Source organism: Schistocerca serialis, chromosome 1 (assembly GCF_023864345.2).
Source record: "Schistocerca serialis cubense isolate TAMUIC-IGC-003099 chromosome 1, iqSchSeri2.2, whole genome shotgun sequence".
NCBI classification, from domain to species: Eukaryota; Metazoa; Arthropoda; class Insecta; order Orthoptera; family Acrididae; genus Schistocerca; species Schistocerca serialis.
The window spans coordinates 552534456-552541910 of record NC_064638.1 but is presented as its reverse complement, the minus strand read 5'-3'; the positions used below and the strand labels follow the sequence as shown (position 1 = coordinate 552541910).

The window sequence follows — 7455 nt, the reverse complement described above, 5'->3', positions numbered from 1 at the left end:
TCTCAGTGCCCCATATACAGACATTGTGACGGTTGACTTTCCCGTTAGTGTGGAAAGTTGCTCCATCACTAAACACAATCTTTGAAACGAAAGATTCATCTGTTTCCATTTGAGCAAGGATAAGATCACAGAAATCGGTTCTTTTAATCTTATCAGCTGCAGACAGTGCTTGAACCAATTTCAGACGATAAGGTTTCATAACTAACCTTTTTCGTAGGACTCTCCATACAGTTGATTGTGGAATTTGCAGCTCTCTGCTAGCTCTGCGAGTCGATTTTCCTGGGCTGCGAACAAATGCTTGCTGGATGCGTGCTACATTTTCATCACTCGTTCTCGGCCGTCCAGAATTTTTCCTTTTGCACAAACACCCATTCTCAGTAAACTGTTTATACCAACGTTTAATACACCACCTATCAGGAGGTTTAACACCATACTTCGTTCGAAATGCACGCTGAACAACTGTCGTCGATTCACTTCTGCCGTACTCAATAACACAAAAAGCTTTCTGTTGAGCGGTCGCCATCTTAGCATAAACTGACGCTGACGCCTAGTCAACAGCGCCTCAAGCGAACAAATTTACAACTAAATGAAACTTTATAGCTCCCTTAATTCTCCGACAGATAGTGCTTAGCTCTGCCTTTTGTCGTTGCAGAGTTTTAAATTCCTAAAGTTGTGGTATTCTTTTTGAATCACCCTGTATAAAAAGGGGTGGTACATTCTCTGGGCATGTTACTGAAGTCACAGATTTTCAAGTTCTCAGTTCATTCAAAGAAAAGTGGGAGGCTTGCAAGATATGTGAATCCTTCTCCTCTTTTCTTCATTACCTGTCTTCTACAATTATCCCACTTTCCTCATTCTCTCCCTGTTTCATATCTTCTCCAGATTCGTCGCCGATACAGCCAGTAGTTTGCTAACTATCACAGCTATTCCCAGACTCAAACCTCCATATGTCGTCAACCATACGTCTTGGTCTGGCCGTGAGTCGTGCACGGATAGCCAAATGGTAAGGCAGCCGCTCGCGATAAGCGGGAAATCCGGTGTAGAGTCTCGGTCCGGCACAAATTTTCATTGTCATTCCATTCTACAGCCGATGATAGTCATTATTCGCAACTACGAATTCATCTGATGTCTTTCACTTTTTTCCTGCTCTGTCATTAGTAAATGACATACTTAATAAAGAAATTGTTGTAACACGTGTTTTACACCGATCGCAATCATGATACATGAACAATGTCTGGTTACAGGTAAGAGAGGATCTCATTGCCCTGATCGAGCTGGCTGAGCTCCAGAAATCCATAGTAGGTCATGATATCATTCACTATTTTCCAAGAGATTCACATTTATTCAAGAATTTTTAAAGCAACAACAATAGTAAAACACAATGAAATAATCCTTTAGAATTCAGCAGGAGTGGAATGCTTTGAATTCAAAGGAGCATCATGGCTTAACCAATTTAACAACGACAACAAAATGATATCAGGCTGACGCAATGGTATTAAATTGCAAATCCAAGATTTAACCCGGCTTTTAAGAAACCTGACAAATTTAAAGCAAAATTTTTGAAGATCAAATTAACAACGACTGGAACAAATTTAGTAACAGACAAAATGTTTAAACAAATTTAAATGTCCAAGCTAACAGGATTGTTTTAAACTACAAATCAAAATTTAACGCCGTCATTGAGAGAGATGACAAATTTAAGCGATACAAGGGCCAGGAAATGGCTCGGCTGACTACGGAAAAATTGATACAGGAAGAGCACGGCACCAAACTGGATCCAAGCCAAAAGACAAAAATACTCAAACCCTGGAAAGATTTAGGGCCACGCGAATCAGAGAAGAAAAAACTTAGCTGAAGCAGCAGTCACTTCCGTTGGAACTACTTCATACAGGGAAACGGCAGCGGCGAACCCTAAATGATACCCAGAATATGCTGCCGGTGCGCTCATGGTCAGGTAGAGCCAACAGCACGCATAGATTGCCGAAACTGTAGCTGACCCATCAGGCAACATCTGGGCGCTCGTAAAATACACGTCATGGGACAAGAAGATGCCTGGAAATACCAATAGGTCAGTTAGTACACTAAAACACTTTAAGCAAACAGCTACCTGAACAAGCAATCCAGAATAAAGTGCAAGAACAGCCGGCAAATGACGATTATCAGATTAAACTAAGAATTTCAAGAATAGTACAATTTAAACACTGTCGAGAACCAAGAATAAGTATATTAACACAACAAAGCTACAAACATAGTTTAAGTAGATTTTAAATAACAATTTTGAACTACTCTTGTGTGTGTAAGTCGTGGTTCTGTTAATAATATAACGGTCAGATACCAGTGCAAGACTGCCCGCAGATCCAGTCAGACTCCAAGAGTCAGTTACAGAAAATAGCCTTAGAATACCCAACGGCGCCAATACAGAAAATTTCAATTCTCCGGCCGTGCACCTGGTATGCTAATAGATCTGGCCAGACCAGAATATGAAACTCAATTAAAATTGCATCGTAAATGTTCATGACAGTACCAGTAACACTTGCGACCGAGGTCACATTCCCAACCCTTGCACTGACAGTGACACTACAAATGTTAGACGTCATCTAGCGAGGAGAAACACCATTAAAACCAAACAATAAAAACTTGGTTCAAATGGCTCTGAGCACTATGGGACTTAAAAACTATCACCGCAGTCGTCGCACCCGCTACTTTTCAGGAAGGCAACATAGAACGCTCAGCGAACACAGAGGTGGGCAGACTCAAACAGTTTCAATAAGCGATGCAGACCACACAAAGGTGGATCCAATCTTCCCGGAAAACGCAAATTCACAAGTCTGGGAACAATCACGTAAGGCTAGCAGTGAAGACAGAGCCCGCTAACGCCGCCAAAGTAGATCACACAACATGACCCGGCAACAGGAAAGAGGTGCCCTTTCAGAGCACCGGAATAAGCTAAAAGTCGTTCCTGTTGTAACGGTTCCCTCAGAAAAAATTGGTAAAGACACCGACCACCGGCGCGTGACAACACACGTTTCACCCAACCGACTTCCTTCCTCCTCATCCCCCCCCCCCCCCCCCCCCCCCCGGTGACTGTCCGTTGCATACTCGCTCGCCTCGCAAACATTTCAAAACTGAAGACGCGGCACAAGATCGCCGTCCGGCAACCAGAGGGAAAACGAACCAGAGATACGATCTACGCAAATTAAAGACTCTGATACATTGGCAGGACACTTAGAAGGAGCAACAGATCTACTAAAGAGACTGCCGTTGGAACACTAAAGTGGCTGTGTGGCACGAGAGTCTTCTGAGGTTATGTCACTGCCAAAGAAAAGCTCCACTCCTCATCTCAACTCTCCCAAATGGCTCTGAGCACTATGAAAGTTAACATCTGAGGTCATCAGTCCCCTAGAACTTAGAACTACTTAAACCTAACTAACCTAAGGACATCACACACATCCATGCCAGAGGCAGGATTCGAATCTGCGACCGTAGCAGTCCCGCGGTTCCGGACTGAAGCGCCTAGAACCGCTCGGCCCCCGCATCGGCTTAATTTGCTCTACCCACAACATTATCCATGTGATCGTTCCAATTTAGGTTAATTGTTATTGTAATCCCTAAGTATTTTGTTGAATTAACAGCCTTCAGATTTGTGTGACTTATCTCTTATTCGAAAATTAGCGGATTTGAAACTTCCTGGCAGATTAAAACTGTGTGCCCGACCGAGACTCGAACTCGGGACCTTTGCCTTTCGCGGGCAAGTGCTCTACCACCGAGCTACCGAAGCACGACTCACGCCCGGAACTCACAGCTTTACTTCTGCCAGTACCTCGTCTCCTACCTTCCAAACTTTACAGAAGCTCTCCTGCGAACCTTGCAGAACTAGCACTCCTGAAAGAAAGGATATTTCGGAGACATGGCTTAGCCACAGCCTGGGGGATGTTTCCAGAATGAGATTTTCACTCTGCAGCGGAGTGTGCGCTGATATGAAACTTCCTGGCAGATTAAAACTGTGTGCCCGACCGAGACTCGAACTCGGGACCTTTGCCTTTCGCGGGCAAGTGCTCTACCAACTGAGCTGCCGAAGCACGACTCACGCCCGGAACTCACAGCTTTACTTCTGCCAGTACCTCGTCTCCTACCTTCCAAACTTTACAGAAGCTCTCCTGCAAACCTTGCAGAACTAGCACTCCTGAAAGAAAGGATATTGCGGAGACATGGCTTAGCCACAGCCTGGGGGATGTTTCCAGAATGAGATTTTCACTCTGCAGCGGAGTGTGCGCTGATATGAAACTTCCTGGCAGATTAAAACTGTGTGCCCGACCGAGACTCGAACTCGGGACCTTTGCCTTTGGCGGGCAAGTGCTCTACCAACTGAGCTACCGAAGCACGACTCACGTCCGGAACTCACAGCTTTACTTCTGCCAGTACCTCGTCTCCTACCTTCCAAACTTTACAGAAGCTCTCCTGCAAACCTTGCAGAACTAGCACTCCTGAAAGAAAGGATATTGCGGAGACATGGCTTAGCCACAGCCTGGGGGATGTTTCCAGAATGAGATTTTCACTCTGCAGCGGAGTGTGCGCTGATATGAAACTTCCTGGCAGATTAAAACTGTGTGCCCGACCGAGACTCGAACTCGGGACCTTTGCCTTTCGCGGGCAAGTGCTCTACCAACTGAGCTACCGAAGCACGACTCACGCCCGGAACTCACAGCTTTACTTCTGCCAGTACCTCGTTTCCTACCTTCCAAACTTTACAGAAGCTCTCCTGCAAACCTTGCAGAACTAGCACTCCTGAAAGAAAGGATATTGCGGAGACATGGCTTAGCCACAGCCTGGGGGATGTTTCCAGAATGAGATTTTCACCCTGCAGCGGAGTGTGCGCTGATATGAAACTTCCTGGCAGATTAAAACTGTGTGCCCGACCGAGACTCGAACTCGGGACCTTTGCCTTTCGCGGGCAAGTGCTCTACTGGCAGAAGTCAATCTGTGAGTTCCAGGCGTGAGTCGTGCTTCGGTAGCTCAGTTGGTAGAGCACTTGCCCCCGAAAGGCAAAGGTCCCGAGTTCGAGTCTCGGTCGGGCACACAGTTTTAATCTGCCAGGAAGTTTCATATCAGCGCACACTCCGCTGCAGAGTGAAAATCTCATTCTATTAGCGGATTTGTTTGTGTTGTGGTGTTAACTGCAGCGTACGCTTGGGACGGTAATTTCCTAGTGTAGCTACTGCTAGTCTGTGACCAATGGTGGAGGATGACACAGAATGTTGCAAGGTGTCCGTTACTTGTTCTCGGATGGTTGACGTAGATATGAAGGAATTAAGAAGGGGTTTTGGTCGAGCAGAACCTTGACGACGCATATTCCTTCCCTCGAGTGCCCATGCATCGGGTCACTGTCACATCCGAATGTCCCACGAGTCTGGATATTGCGTGATTCGGTCAATCGGGCAAATGCAGACTCAGAAAGAGACCCCTTTCAAACTCTGTCAGGTGCTGGCAACGCTGCCTCATACAAGTACGCGGCACCTCCGTGTTCTTCGCAGCGATCACCCTACATCTGACGCTAGTAATGCCTCTGATACGGCTGATAACAACATTGAACACGAACAATACTAATGCACTACGGTTGGCATGTACCTTCCACAAAGATTGAATTTCTAATTGTTTACATACCCGCCGATGGCGTGAGCGAGTACCAAATTACGTTTCCATCCGACTATGTCTTCTCTCTGTTTCACTTTTTGTCAGGGAGTGGTATTTCGTGTTGCAGCACGCGGACAAGCTGTGGTGTAATTGCAGTCAGGTGTCGGCGCAGGCAGAGCAGCAGCGGCTGCGGGCGCCACGTGGGCGCGGCTCGGCTTACGCGTTCCTACGCCCCCCCCCCCCCTCCTCCTGGCCCCCTTCCACCCGTCGCCCACGCGTCTGCTCTACTCGGCCCGCGCTCACTTATGAATGAGCCCGCGCGTGGGAGGCTGGCGTCGCGCGCCAAACGCTAATGCGGGGGCCAGCCTTCCGTGGACAAGGACACGCGGGCTCGTTCCACACACGCCTCACTGCATTGCCAATTCCTGGCACTGCGCACGGCCATTGTATAGTGGGCTTGATTCAGCACGTGCAGAAAGTACTTTCAATGTATGACAAAAGCTGCTGAGAGGTTCCCAATAGCAACGGCCTTATCGACAGTCTTTAAAAAATTAAATAGCGGTGTTATATAGTTCTTCACAAAAGGTAAGCATAACGAACAAGCTGTCAAAATCTTCTTTATATCTCCTTAATGGCGTGATGTCACGAAACCCTGTCTGTGCGGCAGTCTACACGCTCCCTGTGTTAGCAACGCACGCGACCCCACTGCACGACTTACACGCAGCTTTTTCGGCGAGGGAACTCTGAACATGGTGACCAGGGTCCACTCTCGGATCTTAGGCGGTTTTCCGCATCTTTGTAGGTAAATGGTGGGCTGGTTTCCACATCCCACCTCACGCACACGATGCGCAGTTACCATGAAAAATGATGAAAATAATATCATGTTTCACTATGCAGTTACTGTAGACGCAGATGTGTGGGCTACGCCGAGATGGATGGAGACTACAATTAATTTCTCCTACTACATGAAGTGCAAGACTGAACTTACCTTATGGGACTTGTAATGAAAGTACCACGTTACATTACATGAAGTCAAATCACTATTCGCACTCCACACATATGCATATGTTGATTTAAAAAACACAATTGATAAAATGCGCCCAGTTGATAAAACACACATACCTGATATAATCCTCGTACCATCCATGCCTGTCGCCGTGAAATATGACTCTCCCAAGCTTGCCACACATCACTACGCTACAATGCAAGTTAACACGGAGGAGGCACGTCCGCTACAAGTCTACCTGTCTCGCCCTTCGAGGGTGCAAGTAGTACATGCTAAATGATCACAAGCAATGACTAGCGGCGCTCAAAAAAGAAAGGTGGGCATTTGAAATGCCTGATATAACATTCAGGAACACCAACCACCACACATACATTAGGGATTTTGAAATAAACTCATCAGCCAAACATTATGACTACCGACCTGATATCGATATAAATCCGTCCAGGCAATAGCAGCGTCTCCAGGCAAGGTCAGACACACGCACGGTGCATGTAGTATCAGTGAGCGTGGTGTCCATGTGTAGAATAGGCAAAGCGCGCGATATGTCTGAGTTTGACCGAGGACAGATTGTGATGGCCCGGAGGCTCGGCACGAGCGTTTGTCGCGTGTTCGAGGAGTGCTGTGTTGAGTGTCTTCAACATGTGGCGAAATCAAGGTGGAAGAAGCTCCTGACTTCGTGGGGTTGGGCAGCTACACCTCGTTACAGATGCCGGACGTCATAGGCTGGGCAGTCTGGTAAAACAGGAAGGGCGGCGAACTGTGGCGGAACTGGCAACAGACTCTAATTCTGGGCAGAGTACAAGTGCGTCTGCACGTAC

General features: G+C 47.0%; 2 non-coding genes across 2 annotated transcripts; one reads left to right on the top strand and one right to left on the bottom strand.

Moving 5' to 3' along the window:
- Window positions 1-4306: 4306 nt before the first annotated feature.
- Window positions 4307-4381, bottom strand: Trnaw-cca (transfer RNA tryptophan (anticodon CCA)). The gene has a single exon. It is a non-coding gene; the product is annotated as a tRNA-Trp (tRNA).
- Window positions 4382-5001: 620 nt separating this feature from the next.
- Window positions 5002-5076, top strand: Trnas-cga (transfer RNA serine (anticodon CGA)). Its single transcript has one exon. It is a non-coding gene; the product is annotated as a tRNA-Ser (tRNA).
- Window positions 5077-7455: the final 2379 nt, after the last annotated feature.